The sequence below is a fragment of the Canis lupus genome, chromosome 16 (genome assembly GCF_048164855.1).
Source record: "Canis lupus baileyi chromosome 16, mCanLup2.hap1, whole genome shotgun sequence".
Lineage (NCBI taxonomy): Eukaryota > Metazoa > Chordata > Mammalia > Carnivora > Canidae > Canis > Canis lupus.
The window spans coordinates 15550866-15570098 of record NC_132853.1 but is presented as its reverse complement, the minus strand read 5'-3'; the positions used below and the strand labels follow the sequence as shown (position 1 = coordinate 15570098).

The following is a 19233-nucleotide window of genomic DNA, read 5'->3' as shown; positions in this document are numbered from 1 at the left end:
ATGCAGGGAGCCTGACGTGGGACTGGATCGCAGGTCTCCAGGATCAGACCCTGGGCTGAAGGCGGCGCTAAACCGCTGAGCCACCCGGGCTACCCCTCCTCTGAATTTTAGAACTGCTTGTTCTACTGTAGCTGCCTTTTGGATGAGGATGACAATGGAAGAGATGAAGAATGAAGCTGAAACCACTTCCATGGTTTCTACACCCCTCTATGCAGTAATGTATCCTATGTTTAATGAGCTAGAATGAGTAAACCTGTCTGCAGCTCAGATACTGAAAGCAGCTTTCATTAAGGCTTAAAAAGAAAATCCAGGACTCAAACAAGACGTTATGAAAATTTTAGAGAAAAAAAAGTGTAGAACTTAACTTCACAGAGTCCCTCCTTCAAATAGCAGCTAATGATAGAGAAGAGCATATGACTGAATGAACAGATCTAGAATTGCAGAAGCTAAATGAAAAGGCATGAACATTTAAACAAAGTCTCAGTAAGATCCCAGATAAGATCAATGACAGAGACATTTCTGCAATCCAGGATATAGCTAGTGTAATAAAAGAATTTAATATAAATGAATAGGGATCCCTGGGTGGCTCAGCGGTTTGGTGCCTGCCTTTGGCCCAGGGCTCGACCCTGGAGACCCGGGATCGAATCCCACGTCGGGCTCCCGGTGCATGGAGCCTGCTTCTCCCTCTGCCTGTGTCTCTGCCTCTCTCTCTCTCTCTCTCTCTGTCTCTGTGACTATCATAAATAAATAAAAATTAAAAAAAATAATATAAATGAATAATGTCTTCAAGAAGTATCAATACCAGAACTGCAGCGCACTTGAATACTGAAAGAAAGAATTTGTAAAGTACTCCAAAGGTTTCAGTGTTACTCTGAAAACCTATTATAAAGATGGCAAGGCAATAAATATGTTCGTAAGTGTCAACTGTTTAATTCATCAAACCAACTTGGTACTTCAGACCTTCAAAACTGTGGCATGAAATTTGTATATGTTGAAAACATATACTGCTCTGGGTGCCTGGGTGGCTCAGTCGGTTAAACGTCTGCCTTCAGCTCAGGTCATGATCTCAGGGTCCTGGGATAGACTCCCATATCGGGCTCCCTGCTCAGTGGGAAGTCTGCTTCTCCCTCTCTCTCTGCCTCTTCTCTATTCATGCTCTTTCTCTCTCAAATAAATAAATAAAAAATATTTGAAAGTGATATGCTGGAAAAAAAGTGATATGCTGTAAATATTGTATTTAACAATATTTGGTAACAAATATTTAATAAATAGTTTACATCTGTTAAGAATATAGTGGAAGTTTTACTTTCTCCTTACCTACTTGGATGCCTATCATTTCTTTTTCCTTTCCTTTTTTTTTTTTAATATTTTATTTATTTATTCATGAGAGACACAGAGAGAGAGGCAGAGACATAGAGAGGGAGGAGAAGCAGGCTCTATGCAGGGAGCCCGATGCGGGACTCGGTCCCAGGAACTTGGGATCAGGCCCTGAGTCAAAGGTAGGCGCTCAACTGCTGAGCCACCTAGTCATCCTTCTTTTTCCTTTTCTTGTCTGATTTCTGTGGCGAGGACTTTCAGTACCGTGTTGAAAAAAAAAAGCAGAAACATTTTTGATATAGCATCTGGGGCTATAAACTTATAAAAAATCATGGTGCACAGGGTGCTGGCTGGTTCAATTGGTAGGACTCTTGACTCCTGATCTCAGGGTCATGAGTTTGAGCCCCACATTGAGTGGAGAGATTACTTTAAAAAAAGAAATGATGGTGCTGTAGAGGTGGCTCTCACGGTAAGATACAGCACTTCTCACAGCTGCTGTGTTAATGGGTACTTTATACTCCATTGAAAATCCTTTAAAACAATCACCAGGTCATTAAATCACACGCTTAAGTATGAATCTCCCAACTTTGTTGAAAAATTTCCTATAATGGAAACAAGACTTCACTTGACTTGTCTTGAGTAGAATATCCATACATGGCAGTGTACTAAGCACTACAAGAAGGAAATAGGACATTAAAAATATGATGAGTCATTGCCTCCGGGAGCTTGCAGTTTAGTGTTTTTTTAAGTTATTGTGTTTTTATTTGTAAAGATAGGCTAATTATTTTATTTTAAATATTTCAAAATTATTTTATTTTAAATTTGTTTAAATTTTTATTTTTATATATTTTAAAAGATTTTATTTATTCATTTAGGAGAGAGTGAGAGATAAAAAGTGAGTATAAGTGGGGGAAGGGGGCTTCTCCCTCTGCCTATGTCTTCTCTCCTCTCTCTCTCTCTCTCTGTCTCTCATGAATAAATAAATAAATCTTAAAAAAAAAAAAAGAGTGTGGGGGGAGGGGTAGAGGGAGAAGCAGACTCCCCATTGAGTATGGAGCCCAATGCAGGGCTCAATCCCAGGACTTTGGGATCATGACCTGAGCCAAAGGCAGACACTTAACCAATTGAGCCACCTAGGCGCCGCTGAATTTCTTTAAATTTTTAAAAATATGTTTTACCTTTCTAACACAAATGTATTTATGAAGATACACATGGGGATACCTGGGTGGCTCAGTGGTTGAGTGCCTGCCTTTGGCACAGGTCGTGATCCTGGAGTCCCAGGATCGAGTCCTGCATCAGGCTCCCGGCATGGAGAGCCAGGATAAGTAAACAAAGCTTAAAAAAAAAAAAAAAAAAAAAAGTAATATACAGCCTGCTACTGGACTCCCATTTAAAAAAAAAAAAAAAAGTGACCTGAGCCTAAATTAAGAGTCGGTCATTTAACTAACTTAGCAACCCAAGTGCCCCTATTCTAATAGTTTTTCAGTTGTCTTGACTCTTCATAGTGTATTGCTGAAAATTTAGTCTCTTCCTTTATAAACTATATTATTCCTATTTATTTTTTTTTTAGTTTTTATTTATGATAGTCACAGAGAGAGAGAGAGGAGAGACACAGGCAGAGGGAGAAGCAGGCTCCATGCACTGAGAGCCCGACGTGGGATTCGATCCCGGATCTTCAAGATCGCACCCTGGGCCAAAGACAGGCGCCAAACCGCTGCGCCACCTGGGGATCCCCTATTTACTTTTCATTTCTCCATATCTATGGAGCTTCAGAGAAATATTGAATGAGAGATTAAAGTGGGCATTTATTGGGGAACCTGGGTCGCTCAGTCCATTCATCACCTGCCTTTGGCTTGGGTCATGGTCCTGAGGTCCTGGGTTCAGTCCCACATCGGGCTCCCTGCTTAGCAGGGAGTCTACTTCTTCCCCCTCCCTCTGCCTGCTACTGTTTTTTTTTTTTAATTTTTATTTATTTATGATAGTCACACAGAGAGAGAGAGAGAGAGACAGAGGCAGAGACTTAGGCAGAGGGAGAAGCAGGCTCCATGCACCGGGAGCCCGATGTGGTATTCGATTCCGGGTCTCCAGGATCGCGCCCTGGGCCAAAGGCAGCCGCTAAACCACTGCGCCACCCAGGGATCCCCTGCCTGCTACTCTGCCTACTTCTGCTCTCTCTCTTTCTGTCAAATAAATACATAAATAAAATAAAAAGGGTATTTATTGTTAAATTCCATATTTTTAAAAAAGATTTTATTTTTTATTCTTGAGAGACACAGAGGCAGAGACACAGGCAGAGAGAGAAGCAGGCCCCTAGCAGGGAGCCCAATGTGGGACTCAATCCCTGGACAATGATCAAGCTCTGAGCTGAAGGCAGATGCTCAACGTTGAGCCACCCAGGTGTTAAATTCAATACTTTAATGTAAATTTCTAATATTTCACCATTAAGAGTAGTGTTTTCTATTGGTTTCTGATAAATAGTTGTTGTCATCATTTGTTTTTTTTTTTTTTTTAATTTTATTTATTTATGATAGTCACATAGAGAGAGAGAGAGAGGCAGAGACACAGGCAGAGGGAGAAGCAGGCTCCATGCACCGGGAGCCCGATGTGGGACTCGATCCCGGGTCTCCAGGATCGCGCCCTGGGCCAAAGGCAGGCGCCAAACCGCTGCGCCACCCAGGGATCCCGTGTTGTCATCATTTGTATTGATTTGCTTCGTTTTGTTTTTTCTTGAATTCATGACCCTGAGATCAAGACCTGACTTGAGATCACCTAACAGACTGAGATGCCCAGGAGTCCCTAGTTGTTGTTGTTTTATTAAATTAAAGAGATTCTTCTATTTCTAATTTGGTAAGAATGCTTATTAAAAAATGAGTTTAGGGGTGACTAGGTGGCTCAGTCAGTTAAGCATCTGCCTTCAGCACAGGTCATGATCCCAGAGTCCTGGGATAAAGCCTCAAGTTGGACTCCCTGCACAGCAGGGAGCCTGCATCTCCTTCTCCCTCACCCTCTGTGCTTGCTCTCAAATAAATAATTAAAATCTTTAAAAATAAATTAAAAATGAGTTTAAAAAAAACAAGTATTGGGGCACCTGGCTGGCTCAGTGGGTAGAGCATGTAGCTTTTGAGCTTGGGGTTGTGAGTTCGAGCCACTCTTTGGGTATAGAGATTATTTAAGGAAATTTTAAACAAAAGTGTTGACTTTTTACTGGATGCTCCTTCAGGCTCTATTTTTTATCAACTATATGTTTTTTTCTTCAATGAATAAGTATAGTTAATTATATCAGTAGAGTTTCTAATATGGACTCCTATTTACATTGGTGGGATAACTTCTCCTTATTGATATATATATATATATATATATATATATCTGGCAGGCGGCCAGTGACTGGCTTTCTTGGGAACACCTGTGTAAATTTGTTAGGAGGGTTCTGAAAGACTTCCCCTCTTGGCAGGTTACGGGCAAGTGGGTTCAGCCCACCAACTTACTGTCTTGTCCATTTTACCCACAAGAAAATACCTACTTTTATATTGTGCCAAAAGATGGGAGTGCAGATGGCTCCCCTGGCACCTCCTCTGCATCCTGCCATCCTCCTCAATCCTTCTGTCATGTGCCAAGAAAGGCTTGGACACATGAGCAATCCACCACATCTGCATCTTTCTACTTTTGTGGTTGATTCCAATCAAGTTTCTGCAGTTCTCCAAATCATTAGTAAAACCCATCACTTCCAAACCTCTCAAGATTCCATGATTTAGGGCACCTGTGTGGCTCAATCAATTAAGTGCCTTTGGCTCAGGTCATGATCCTGGGGTCCTAGGATCAAGCCTGCATCCAGCTCCCTGCTTAGCAGGGAGCCTGCTTCTCCCTCTCCCTCTGCTCATGCTCACTTGTGCTCTCTCAAATACATAGGTAAAACTTTTAAAGAAAAAAAAAGTTGAATGGTAGTCCATGCTTTCCAGGTTACTAGGCTTGCAGTATGGACTAATTGGTAAACACCCTTTAAAAAAAAGATTGTATTTATTTATTCATGAGAGACACAGAGAGAGGCAGAGACAGAAGCAGAGGGAGAAGCAGGCTCCCTGCAGGGAACCCGATATGGGACTCAATCCCAGGACTTCGGGATCATGCACTGAGCCAAGGGCAGACACTCAAACGCTGAGCCACCCAGGTGCCCCAAGATCCTTATTCACAACTGCTAAATCCCTTTTGCCATGTAAGGTGACAAATTCACAGGTTGTAGGGATTAAGATGTAGACATCTCTGGGGGACCATTATTGTATATCCTACAGTATTACTAACAGATTTTAATATAACCACAATATCATTATTACATCCAACAAGATTAACATTCACTTTTTTTTTAAGACTTTATTTATCCATTCATGAGAGTCACAGAGAGAGAGAGAGGCAGAGACACAGGCAGAGGGAGAAGCAGGCTCCATGCAGGGAGCCCAATGTAGGACTCGATCCCGGGTCTCCAGGATCACGCCCTGGACAGAAGGGAGGCACTCAACCACTGAGCCACCCAGGTGCCCCTGTTTGTTTGTTTGTTTGTTTGTTTGTTTGTTTATTTGAGAGAACATGAGTGGGAGTGGGGAGAGGGACAGAAGGAGAGGGAGAAGTGGATTCCCCACTGAGAAGGGAGCCTGATACAGAGCTTGATCTCCCAGAACCCCAGGATCAGGACCTGAGCTGAAGGCAGACAGTTAACTGATTGAACCACTCAGGTTCCCCTTTAATAATTTTATTTATTTATTTGAAAGGGAGAAAGAGAGAGCACAAGCAGAGGGAAGGGGGAGAGGTTGAGGAGAAGCAAATTCCCCACTAAGCAGGGAGCACAAAGCATGGCTCAATCCCAGGACCCTGGGATCTTGACCTGAGCCAAAGGTGAAGGCCCATGCTTAACCAACTGAGCCACCTAGGCGCCCCTCATTCACTCATATTTAAAGATTTCTTAGAAAGTATCTCTAAAAAAAAAAAAAGAAAGTATCTCTACACCTAACCTGGGATTTGAACTCACCACCCTAAGATCAAGAGTCAAAGACTCTGCTGACTGAGCCAGATGCCCCACATTTATTTACTTACTTTTTTATTTTTATTTTTATTTTTATTTTTATTTTTATTTTTATTTAAAAAAACGATTTTATTTATTTATTCATGAGAGACACAGAGAGAGAGAGAGGCAGAGACATAGGCAGAGGGAGAAGCAGACTCCATGCAGGGAGCCCGACCTGGGACTCAATCCGGGGTCTCCAGGATCAGGCCCTGGGATGAAGGCAGCGCTAAACCGCTGAGCCACCCGGGCTGCCCTATTTATTTATTTTTAAAGATTTATTTACTTATTTAAGAGTGAGAGAGCATGAGCAGGTGGAGAGGCAGAGAGAGAAAGAGAAATCTCAAGCCGACTCCTCGCTGAGCTCGAATTCCAACTTGAGGCTCAATCCCACGACCCCAAGATCATGACCCCAGCCCAAACCAAGAGTCAGACACTCAACCCACTAAGCTACACAGATGCCCCTATTTTAAAATATCATCTAATATTCAAAAAATAATAATAATATTCAGCCCATGTTCAGTTTCCCATGGTTGTCTAATGTTTTTTTTTCCCAATTGGTTTACCTGAATAAGGATACAAAATAATTCATAAAATATATCAGTTGATAGAGCTCTTAAGTCTTTTTTTATCCATAACAGATCTCCCTTCCTGTCTCTCTCTCTCTCTTTTTTTTTATGCCATTTATTTGAGAAGAAACTGTGCCATTTGTCTTACAGAATATCTCACATCCTGGATTTGTTTCTTCACTTCCTCATAGTGTTATTTACCTTGTTCCTATATTCCTCATATTTCCTGTAAACTGATAGCTGGATTAGATTCAGGTTTAATTTTTTATTTGAATGTGTCAGAGGTAATGTTTGCTGTGAGCTTCCTGTTGTAACCATCAGAGACACACAATGTCTTGTTCACTTTTAGTGTGGCTAACATTGACAAGGGACAATATTACACTCAGAACAATGTTATTGGGCGATCCCTGGGTGGCCCAGCGGTTTATCACCTGCCTTCGGCTCAGGGCGTGATCCTGGAGTTCAGGGATCTAGTCCCACATCAGGCTTCCTGCATGGAGCCTGCTTTTCCCTCTGCCTGTGTCTCTGCCTCTCTCTCTCTCTCTCTCCCTCTCATGAATAAATAAATAAAATATTAAAAAAAAAGAACAATGTTATTTTTTTATTTTTCTGTACCATTGAAATATAAATGTTATGCAATATACAATGTTATATTAGTTTCAGGTGTACAACATAGTGATTTAGCAATACATTATTTGGTGCTCACCGCAGTTATGTGTGGTCACCATCTGTCACCACTCAATGTTATTACATTATTTACTATATTCCCTATGCTGTACTTTTCATTATTATGGCTTATTTCTTTTATTACTGGAAATTATTATCTTAGTCTCCTTCACCTATTTTGCCCCCACCTATCTCCTGTTGGAAATTACTATTTTGTATTCTGCATTTAAGAGTCTTGTTTGGGAGACGCCTGGGTGGCTCAGTGGTTGAGCGTCTGCCTTCGGCTCAGGGCATGATCCCAGGTCCAGGGATTGAGTCCTGCATCAGGCTCCCTGTGGGGAGCCTTCTTCTTCCTCTGTCTCTGCTTCTCTTTCTGTGTCTCTCACAAGTAAATAAATAAACTCTTTTAAAAAAAGTATTTTTTTTTAATTTTTTAGATTCCATATATGAGTGAAATTATGTGCTGTCTTTCTCTGTCTTATTTATTTCCCTTAGCATAATACTCTCCAGATCCATCCACGTTTCCACAAAGGGCAGGAGCTCATTCTGTTTTTATGACTGAGTAATATTCCACTGTATATACATATACACCACATCTTCTTTATCCATTAATCTATTGATGGACACTCGGATTGCTTCTGTATCTTGGCTATTGTAAACAATGCTGCAATAAACATAGGGGTGTATATAATCTTTTCAAATTAGTGTTCTCATGTTCAGGGGTAAATAGTAATGGAATTACTGGATCCTATGGTATTTATATTTTTAATTTTTTTGAGGAAATTCCATTCTGTTTTCTTAAACATTTTTTTAAATTTTTTTTTATTTATTTATGATAGTCTCACAGAGAGAGAGAGAGAGAGAGAGGCAGAGACACAGGCAGAGGGAGAAGCAGGCTCCATGCACCGGGAGCCCGACGTGGGATTCGATCCCGGGTCTCCAGGATCGCGCCCTGGGCCAAAGGCAGGCGCCAAACCACTGTGCCACCCAGGGATCCCCCATTCTGTTTTCCACAGTGGCTGCACCAATTTACATTTCCTTTTTTTCACATCTTCACCAACTTGTTATTTCTTTTTTTTTTTTTTTAAGGATTTTATTTATTTTTTCATGAGAGACACACAGAGAGAGAGAGAGAGAGCGAGAGACACAGGCAGAGGGAGAAGCAGGTTCCATGCAGGGAGCCCAACGTGGGACTTGATCCCAGGTCTCCAGGATTAGGCCCCGGGCCGAAGGCAGCACTAAACCGCTGAGCCACCCTGGCTGCCCTGTTATTTCTTTTTAAGATTTTATTTATTTTTGGGATCCCTGGGTGGCGCAGCGGTTTAGCGCCTGCCTTTGGCCCAGGGCGCGATCCTGGAGACCCGGGATCGAATCCCACATCGGGCTCCCGGTGCATGGAGCCTGCTTCTCCCTCTGCCTGTGTCTCTGCCTTTCTCTCTCTCTCTCTCTGTGACTATCATAAAAAAATAAAAATTAAAAAAAAAAGATTTTATTTATTTTTAAGTAATCTCTACATCCAACGTGGGGCTTGAACTCACAACCCCAAGATCAAGAGTCACATGTTTTTCTGACTGAGCCAGCCAGGCACATCAACACCTGTTATTTCTTGCCAAGCCAAATATTTTGTTTTATTTCATTTTATTTTTAAATTTTTATTTATTTATTCATGAGAGACAGAGACAGAGACACAGGCAGAGGCTCCATGCAGGGAGCCCGACGCAGGACTCCATACTGGGTCTCCAGTATCATGCCCTGGGCTGAAGGCAGCGCTAAACCACTGAACCACCCGGGCTGCCCCCAAGCCAAATATTATTTTAATTATTTATTTCTTTTTATTTCTTTTTTTGGAGACAAATATTTTTAAATAGCCTTATCAAGATATAAATTACACATCATAAACTCCATCTGTCTTAAGCATAAAATGCAATGAATTTTAGTGTATTTATCGAGTTATATAGCCATTGCCACCACCTAATTTTAGTACATTTCCATCACACTAAAATGATGCTTATTTACAGTCAATTCCCATTCCCATTTTCAGCCCCAGGCAGCCATTAATCTCTTTTCTGTCTCATATATTTGCCCTTTATGGAAACAAATCATGTTTTGTGAGCTCCACTGGTTTGGTCTCTCTGTTAACTCTTGGTTGGTTTCTGCTTCGGATTTAGACTTTTTTTTTTTAAGATTTTATTTATTTATTCATGAGAGACACACAGAGAGAGGCAAAGGCATAGACAGAGGGAGAAGCAGGCTCCCCACAGGCAGCCCAATGTGGGACTCAATCCCGGACTCCAGAATCATGTCCTGAGCCAAAGGCAGAAGCCCAACCATTGAGCCACCCAGGTGTCCCAGATTTAGACATTTTAACCTCCCTATCTTTTATTTTCTTGCTCCTATTTCTTTCAATCCCTCACTGATTTACGTTGATCAATATTTAAGAACAGTGTCTCTGATTTTATGCTTAGTTTTCTCGCTTTGTGCATTTTGCACCATCTTGTATTCTTCAGTAACCAGTTCTCTGCTCCCATGGCTTATCAGGGCCCTGCCAGGCCATAGGGAAGTGCTGTGAGATTTGTAAAAGTGGTGCCCCTCCAACATAGAGTCTTAGGGCCTTGCTGCCGCTGCTTAGCAAGCAAAAAACGGGCTCTGTTTGTATTTATCTATTTATTTATTTATTTATTTATTTATTTATTTATTTATTTATTTTTTATTTATTCATGAGAGACACAGAGAGAGAGAGGCAGAGACACAGGCAGCAGGAGAAGCAGGCTCTCTGCAGGAAACCTGATGTGGGACTCGATCCCAGGACCCCGGGATCATGACCTGAGCCTATGGGGCACCTGGGTGGCTCAGTGGTTGAGCCTCTGCCTTCAGCTCAGGTCCGGACCCTGGAATCAAGTCCCGCATCAGGCTCCCCACAGGAAGCTTGCTTCTCCCTCTGCCTATGTCACGGCCTTTCTGTGTCTCTCATGAATAAATTAATTAAATCTTTAATAATAATAATAATAATAATAATAATAATAAAATAGAATAGAATAAAACTATGCCCCTTGCAGACAAGTAAAGCCAGGAACTAGGCTAGATTTCAACTACTCTGCACCCCCCACGTCCTTAATTAGGGCATAACCTGGATATCCATACGCAGCAGCACTGCTAGAAAACTAGACATTTAGTTCTCCTTTACAATAGTAAATAGAGATTTACTATTAATCATTAACAAATGTTTTCTGAGTGTTTTCCATGTGGTAATCATGTGAAGTGCTACAGATAAAAGTGAATAAACTGGACACACCCTGACCTTAAGAAGCTTTGCTGAGTCTTTTCATTCTCAGTAATCTTTTTCCATGTGCCTTTCTTCTCAAACAGTCCCCAAGTTCCAATTCCAAACACCCACTTTGGCAGGTGCTAAAAGTAGCAGGGGCACCTCGGTGGCTCAGTCGGTGGAGCATGCAACTCTTTACCTCAAAGTCATGAGTTCAAGCCCCACTCAGTGGGTCGGGTGTAGAGATTACTTAAGAAAATAAAAAATCACTCAGCATAATACCCTCTAGTTCGATCCATGTTGAAGCAAATGGTGGGTATTCGTCGTTTCTAATGGCGGAGTAATATTCCATTGTATATAGAGACCACATCTTCTTTATCCATTCATCTTTCAACCATTCATTCGGGGAACATAAAAAATAGTGAAAGGGATTAAAGGAGAAAGGAGAGAAAATGAGTGGGAAATATCAGAGAGGGTGACAGAAACATGAGAGACTCCTAACTCTGGGAAACGAACAAGGGGTGGTGGAAGGGGAGGTGGGCAGGGGGATGGGGTGACTGGGTGACGGGCACTGAGGGGGGGCACTAGATGGGATGAGCACTGGGTGTTATACTATATGTTGGCAAATCGAACTCCAATAACAAAATATACAAAAAAAATCACACTTGCACATGCAAAATATTCAAGTTATGAAACAAAGAAAAACTATAAGGCTCAGTCTGTAGAACATGCAACTCTTTTTTTATTTTTTTAAAGACTTTATTTATTCATGAGAGAGAGAGAGAGAGAGGCAGAGACACAAGCGGAGGGAGAAGCAGGCCCCATGCGGGGAGCCCATTGTGGGACTCAATCCCAGGTCTCCAGGATCACGCCCTGAGCTAAAGGCAGGCTCTAAACCGCTGAGCCACCCAGGGATCCCCCGGACATGCAACTCTTGATCTCAGGGTCATGAGTTCAAATGCCATGTTGCACATGGAGACTACTTAAAAAGAATTTTTTAAAAAACCCTATAGGGCAGCCCGGGTGGCTTCAGCGGTTTAGCGCTGCCTTCAGCCCAGGGCCTGATCCCAGAGATCTAGGATCAAGTCCCACATCAGGTCCCCTTCATGGAGCCTGCTTCTCCCTCTGTCTGTGTCTCTGCCTCTCTCTCTCTCTGTGTCTCTCCTGAATAATTAATTAATTAAATCTTTTTAAAAATTAAATAAAAATAAAAAAACCCTATAAACATTTGAGTATTGACTTGTCTAGTGATGATGCTTTCTACGAAGTTGTGCTTCTTTATACATTTTAGTCAAATAGTTTATTTTATGGGATATCTTCAATAGATTGCAAAAATTGCCACAATCCTTCACTTTCCTATATCTGCTCCCCTTCGCAATGCAACTTTACAGCTCATCCCCAAGAAGCGGAGTCTATTTCCTTATTCCTTGAATTCTGGCTGGCCTTGAGACTCCCTTTGATCATGAGAATGCAGTGGAATTGGAATTGTGTCAGTTCTAAGCAGGCCTTAAGAGGCCCTGTGTGACGCTGCCTGTTCTTTTGGAACTCTGCCAACAGCCATGAAAACCAGTCCAGGCTACTCTGCTGGAGAACAGATCACAGGAAGTGGAGATAAACTGTCAGCGGAGGGCAAGACCAGACAGCCCCCAGTCAATCAGAAGCTAAGCAGACCGGAAGAACAATCCAGCTGAGCCAACCCAAATTGCTAAGCTGCAGAAATGTAAGATAAGTATATTATTGAGGGCTTTTTAATTTTCCAACATGGGGCTCAAACGCACAACTCTGAGATCAAGAGTCACATGCTCTACCAACTGAGCCAGCCAGGGTCCTGTGATTGTTGTTTTAAGCTACTACCTATTGACATGGTTTATTCTGCAACAAAAGCTAACTGATGTAATAACTTTTTTCTTTTTAAAATTATTTAGCGACCTAAGTCATCTCTACACCCAACATGGGGCTCAAACTCATGACCCAGAGATTGAGACTCTCATGTTCTTCTGACAGAGCCAGCGAGGGGCTCCAACACTGTAACCTTATGTCCTTAGGATTATTACAACCCACTGCTCCCACCTGGCTTTGGATGACCTTTAGCCTATCTTAAGGTTTTCTTTTTTTTTTTTTTTTAAGATTTTGTATATTTATTCATGAGAGACACACACAGAGACAGAGAGAGACAGAGACACAGGTAGAGGGAGAAACAGGCTCCATACAGAGAGCCCAATGTGGGACTCTATCCAGGAACTCCAGAATCATGCCCTGAGCTGAAGGCAGATGCTCAACCTCTGAGCCACCCAGGAGTCTCTTTTTCTTTCTTTCTTTCTTTCTTTCTTTCTTTCTTTCTTTCTTTCTTTCTTTCTTTCTTTCTTTCTTTCTTTCTTCTTTCTTTCTTTTCTTTCTCTTTCTTTCTTTCTTTCTTTTTCTTTCTTTCTTTCTTTCTTTCTTTCTTTCTTTCTTTCTTTCTTCTTCCTTCCTTCCTTCCTTCCTTCCTTCCTTCCTTCCTTCCTTCCTTCCTTCCTTCCTTCCTTCCTCCCTCCCTCTCTCCCTCCCTCCCTCTCTCTTTCTTCTTTTCTTTCTTTCTTTCTTTCTTTCTTTCTTTCTTTCTTTCTTTCTTTCTTTCTTTCTTTCTCTTTCTTTCTTTCTTTCTTTCTTTCTTTCTTTCTTTCTTTCTTTCTTTCTTTCTTTCTTTCTTTCTTTCTTCTTTTGTCAAAAATGCATACCCAGGGTATCTACTGTGTGTTCAAGTAGAGCTGAGTATTGTAAACACCAATGAGCAATCTTGGTCCGGTGACAGGCACGCACAGGTAATTTCAGTTTAGTGTGATGTTATAACCGCAAGCACACATTGCCAGTGGAGGACATGGGACAGACACCTAACCCAAATTAGAGTGTCAGATAAAACTGGTAATTGAAGGGTAGAGAGAAGGTGAGTCAGCTAGAGGTAGACTATAAACAAATGCCTAGGGGATCCCTGGGTGGCTCAGTGGTTTAGTCCCTGCCTTCAGCCCAGGACATGATCCTGGAGACCCTGGATTGAGTCCCATGTTAGGCTCCCTACATGGAACCTGCTTCTCCCTCTGCCTGTGTCTCTGCCTCGTGTGTGTGTGTGTGTCTCATGAATGAATAAATAAAATCTTAGAAAAAAAAAAAAAAAAGGAAAGGTCAAGAAATTCAGTGTGGCTAGAGCCCAGAGTACAGGAAGGAGAGCAAGGAGAGCTAAGGCTGGAGAGAAATGCAGGACCTGGAACATATAAGAGCTCTTTATCCCTTTTTCAGAGAGTTTAGATACTGCTGCAGGAGAATATAATCTAATATAATATGATTTATAGAAAGCTCACTAGGACTACAATGTGACAGAGGCACTGGAGGGGCTGAGACTAGAGGCAGGAGACGAATTAGGTGGCTGTTGAGGTCATCTAGATGAGGGAAGTTGGCAGTTTGAACTCAGGTAGCAGTAGTGGAGATGAAGTGCACTGATTTTACAGATGCTTAGGAGTTAATATTTGGTGAATGACTGGAAATGTAATGATGAACAAGAGGAAGGAATAAAGGGTAGTCCCAGGTTTTGTGGTTGATCAAATGGTGATAGAATTTTGTTTTTTGTTTTGTTTTTTTTTAATTTTTATTTATTTATGATAGTCACAGAGAGAGAGAGAGAGGCACAGAGACACAGGCAGAGGGAGAAGCAGGCTCCATGCACCGGGAGCCCGACGTGGGACTCGATCCTGAGTCTCCAGGATCACGCCCTGGGCCAAAGGCAGGCGTCAAACCGCTGCGCCACCCAGGGATCCCATGATAGAATTTTGATAGAGAACATGGATGAGGAGCAGATAGGGAAGGAGAAGGGGCACCTGGCTGGTTCAGTCAGTAGAGCATGAAGCTCTTGATCTCAGGATTATAAGTTTGAGCCCCACATTGGGTGTAGAGATTACTTAAAAATAAAGTCTTTAAAAAAGAAAAGGGGAAAAAAAGAAAAGGGAAGAGATGATGAATTCAGTTGGAATATGTTGAGCTTGAGGTGACTTCAGGACATCCAAATGGAGATGTCTAGTAGGCAGTTAGATATATCTAAGACCTTTATCTATTTGCTCATTATCTAACTTGGAAAAAAAAAAAAGGAGGTGGCTAATGGTTGAGAACTTTAGGGAAAAGGAGGCAGCTGATGGTTGAGAAGTTAAGGGTCTAGGAGAATCCTTGAAATGGAAGAGGGGCTTTGGGAAAAGTGAGAGACTGGAAGCCTAGACAGTAGTAATCAGTTAAATGTTTAAGATTCCAGGATGTAAGAGTATAAGATAATAGATTTTTATTATTTTTTAAAGATTTTATTTATTTATTCATGAGAGACACAGAGAGAGGCAGAAACACAGGCAGAGGGAGAAGCAGGTTCTCCTTGAGGAGCCTGATGTGGGACTCGATCCCAGGACCTCAGGATCATGAGCTGAGCTAAAGGCAGATGCTCAACCACTGAGCCACCCAGGCGCCCCAAGATAATGGATTTTAAGTAGTCAAAAAGAAAAAAAAAGAGAGGCCAAGGTAATGGATGGGTCACCCCAGATGATAGCAGGCCTTGGGTGAAGAGACACTGTAAACCGGATGTCAGTCTTTCATAAATGAGAGGGAAGTTGGTTGATGACAGTAAAGTGGGTAGGGAGGATAATAAGATGGCAAGAGCTTCAAAGATGGAGTAAAGTCCAAAATGGGGTACGTGCATTCAGAGAAAACCCAGTACAGCTTGAGGATGTCAGGAACAAAATGAGAGGTGACTGAGGGACTTACCCTTGGGAAAATTAGCAAGATGACAGAATACGAGGTACGGAATGAGCAGGTTGGCTCCAGATGACCAGGTGTGGACTGCTTATGCTTCAGAAGGAAGGCAATATCCTTTGGAGGAAAGAGCAGCTGCCCACAGCAGTGTTTCTCAAAAGGGCAGCCAGGGATAGAGCTGCCAGATTTAACAAATAAAAATACAGAATACTCCACTAAATTTTAATTTCAGATATTACATGGAACATACTTATACTACAAAATTTTTGGTTATCCGAGCTGACTCTAGTATTTTACTAATTTCTACAAAGCTTTGGTGTCACACAGTCATAACCTCTGCCAGTTGGTTAGCCTCTTGCCTATCCGATTCAACTCCTTTGTGTTAGAGTAGGTTAACTGCTGCAATGATTTGACCTTAAAACATATAATGGATTTTTTTTATAATTGATTTTTTAAAAGATTTTATTTATTCATGAGACAGAGAGAGAGAGGCAGAGACACAGAGGGAGAAGCAGGCTTCAATGCAGGGAGCCTGACATGGGACTCAACCTCGGGACTTCAGGATCACACCCTGGGCTGAAGGCAGAGCTAAACTGCTGAACCATTGAGCCACTGGGGCTGCCCACAAATAATGGGTTTTTTAAAAAGAGTATTAATATTTATTTTTAAAAATTTTTAAGATTTTATTTTTAAATAATCCCTAGTCTCAACATGGGGCTCAAACTCACAGCCCTGAGATCAAGAGTCGCATGCTCTATTGACTGAACCAGTCAAGCACTTCTAAAGACTTTTTAGGGATCCCTGGGTGGAGCAGCGGTTTGGTGCCTGCCTTTGGCCCAGGGCGCGATCCTGGAGACCCGGGATCGAATCCCACATCGGGCTCCCGGTGCATGGAGCCTGCTTCTCCCTCTGCCTGTGTCTCTGCCTCTCTCTCTCTCTGTAACTATCATAAATAAATAAAAATTAAAAAAAAAATAAATAAATAAAGACTTTTTAAAGGTAATCTCTCCATTCAATCTGGGGCTCAAATTTACAACTTTGAGATCAAGAGTCACATGCTCCACCAACTGAGCTAGCCGGGTACCCCTCTATAATGGTAACAGAAGTTTATTTCTTGCTACCGAGCTGGTAAGTAAGCTGGTGGGGCCCTTCTTCATGCAGTCATTTAGGTAGGGGTCAGATGATGAAGTCTCCACCCTGGTGTCACCTCCATTCCAGCCTGATGGAAACAGAACACATGGGGGGAGAAACTGTGGGAGGTTTCTATAAGCCAGGCCTGAAAGGGATGCAAGCTCTCCTGCACACAGTCCATTGGCTGAACTCAATCACATGGTCATACATAAGGGCAAGGGAGCCTAGTTAATGTCATCAGGCACTGTGCACAGAAGAGAACGTGGATTTGAATGAGTAATCTCTGCCATATCCCTTATGAGGGCTATCTCTGAATCCCCTCAGGTGTCACAAGTTTTTTAGGTCAATAGCCTTTGTTTTAGAACAGGCCCCTTTCCCCCTCCCACAAACACACAATGTCCTGATTGCTACTGAAAATGTGATTAAAGACAGAATTAAAGATTTCACATTTTTTCTTTTTTTTCAGGTATGCCAGTACATATGATAGCCCAAAGTGGTACCTATCAAATAGATCTGACTAAAAGGAATACGAAGTCTGTTCTGTTGTCCCAATTCTAGCTGCAACCCCGCCAAACTGATGCTTTATCTTTCCATTACGATGAAATTTACCACAAATCATTCCAAACAACGTTTTCCCCTAGTTCTTGCTTATGTAAATGTCGGTTGTCATGACAACAAGAAGACTGTCCTTGATCATATGGCAGAGCTTGCTAAGAGACAAGAAGCAACTAGCTGGTTCAAACATAAACCTAATCCCACAGGCATGCCTAACATGGGAAATGAGAAAGTGGGGCAATTTTTTATTCAAAAGAAAAAGTGAAAGTAGAGGAAGAACTTGATTCTACTGGGAGAAAAGATGTGGCCAAAGAATTTAAATAAACCACTTCCTCTTGTTACATTCTTTTTTTGGGATGGGATCTGGCTTTCTCCTTGTTTCTTGTTATATCACAAGGCTCCTAAAAGGAAAAATTTGAGCCCCAGACTCAGGCCAATTTTCTCTTAACTTCCAAACCACTTTGTTTTGTTTGTTTGTTGTTGTTTTTTAAAGATTTTATTTATTCATGAGAGACACACAGAGAGAGGCAGAGACACAGGCAGAGGAGAAGCAGGCTCCGTGCAAGGAGCCCGATGTGGGACTCGAACCTGGGAATTCGGGATCATGCCGAGCCAAAGGCAGGCTCTCAACCACTGAGCCACTCAGGTGTCCCACTTCCAACCCACTTTGACACTACAATGGGGTCATGCCCTTTACTATAATTTACAGAAAGAATTTACAAGGACCTTGCCCCTGTTAGCTGAATTCTTGACTTGCCACCTTCGAGATTTATGTTATTGAGACAAGATAAGACGTGATTACTTTGAATAGTGTTTAGGATAGATTAAACTACTTCCATTACAATTGGCATTTTAGAACAAAATAATTTGGATATAATCTTGACAATGGGACTCAGTCTTTTTGAAAATATTGCTAAAAGGGATGCCTGAGTGGCTCAGTGGTTGAGCGTCTGCCTTAGGCCCAGGGTGTGGTCCTGGAGATCTGTGTTTGAGTCCCACATCGGGCTCCCTGCATGGAGCCTACTTCTCTCTCTGCCCGTGTCTCTGCCTCTATGTATCTCTAATGAATAAATAAAATATTTTTTTAAAAAAAGTATTGCTAAAGGACTCCTGGGTGGCTCAGTGGTTGAGCATCTGCCTTCGGATCAGGTCATGATCCTGGGGTCCTGGGATCAAGTCTGGCATCGGGATCCCCATGGGGAGCCTGCTTCTCCCTCTGCCTATGTATCTGCCTCTCTTTGTGTCTCTCCTGAATAAGTAAAATCTTTTTTAAAAAAAGTATTTCTAAAACTAGAAATTAAACATAAGATACGACTACTGAGGAACCCTTATGCACTGTTGGTGGGAATGCAAACTGGTGTAGCCATTGTGGACCTTATGGAGGTTCTTCAAAAAGTTAAAAATGGAAGTGCCTTATGATCCAGTAATTGCACTACTGGGTACTTACCCAAAGAATACAAGAAACACTAATTCGAAGAGATATATGCACACCTAGGTTTACTGCATTATTTACAATAGCCACACAACGGTAGCAACTCAAGCATCTATTGATAGATGAATGGATAAATATGTGAGATGTGGCGTGCATATGCAAACACACAAACACACACACATACACAGGAATATTACTCAGCCATAAAAAAGAATGAAATCTTCTTTAAAAAAAAAAAAGTCAGGGCAGCCCCGGTGGCGCAGTGGTTTAGCACCGCCTGCAGCCCAGGGCGTGATCCTGGAGACCCTGGATCGAGTCCCATGTCAGGCTCTCTGCATGGAGCCTGCTTCTCCCTCTACCTGTGTCTCTGCCTCTCTCTCTCTCTATGAACAAATAAATTTTAAAAAATCTTAAAAAAAAAAAAAAAAGTCAGAGGGTGCCTGAGTGGCTCACTCAGTTAAGTGTCGGACTCTTGATTTCAGCTCAGGCC

General features: G+C 42.0%; 1 long non-coding RNA gene and 1 pseudogene across 1 annotated transcript in view; both read left to right on the top strand.

The window, feature by feature from the left end:
* LOC140606149 (uncharacterized) overlaps nucleotides 1-17652 on the top strand; it is a 29525-nt gene extending 11873 nt beyond the window's left edge. Inside the window, exons 2-3 of the long non-coding RNA XR_012008549.1 lie at nucleotides 12422-12584; nucleotides 17223-17652. This is a non-coding gene — a long non-coding RNA (uncharacterized lncRNA). The remainder of the gene's footprint in view (nucleotides 1-12421; nucleotides 12585-17222) is intronic.
* On the top strand, nucleotides 143-979 carry LOC140607440 (programmed cell death protein 10-like; annotated as a pseudogene).
* Nucleotides 17653-19233: the final 1581 nt, after the last annotated feature.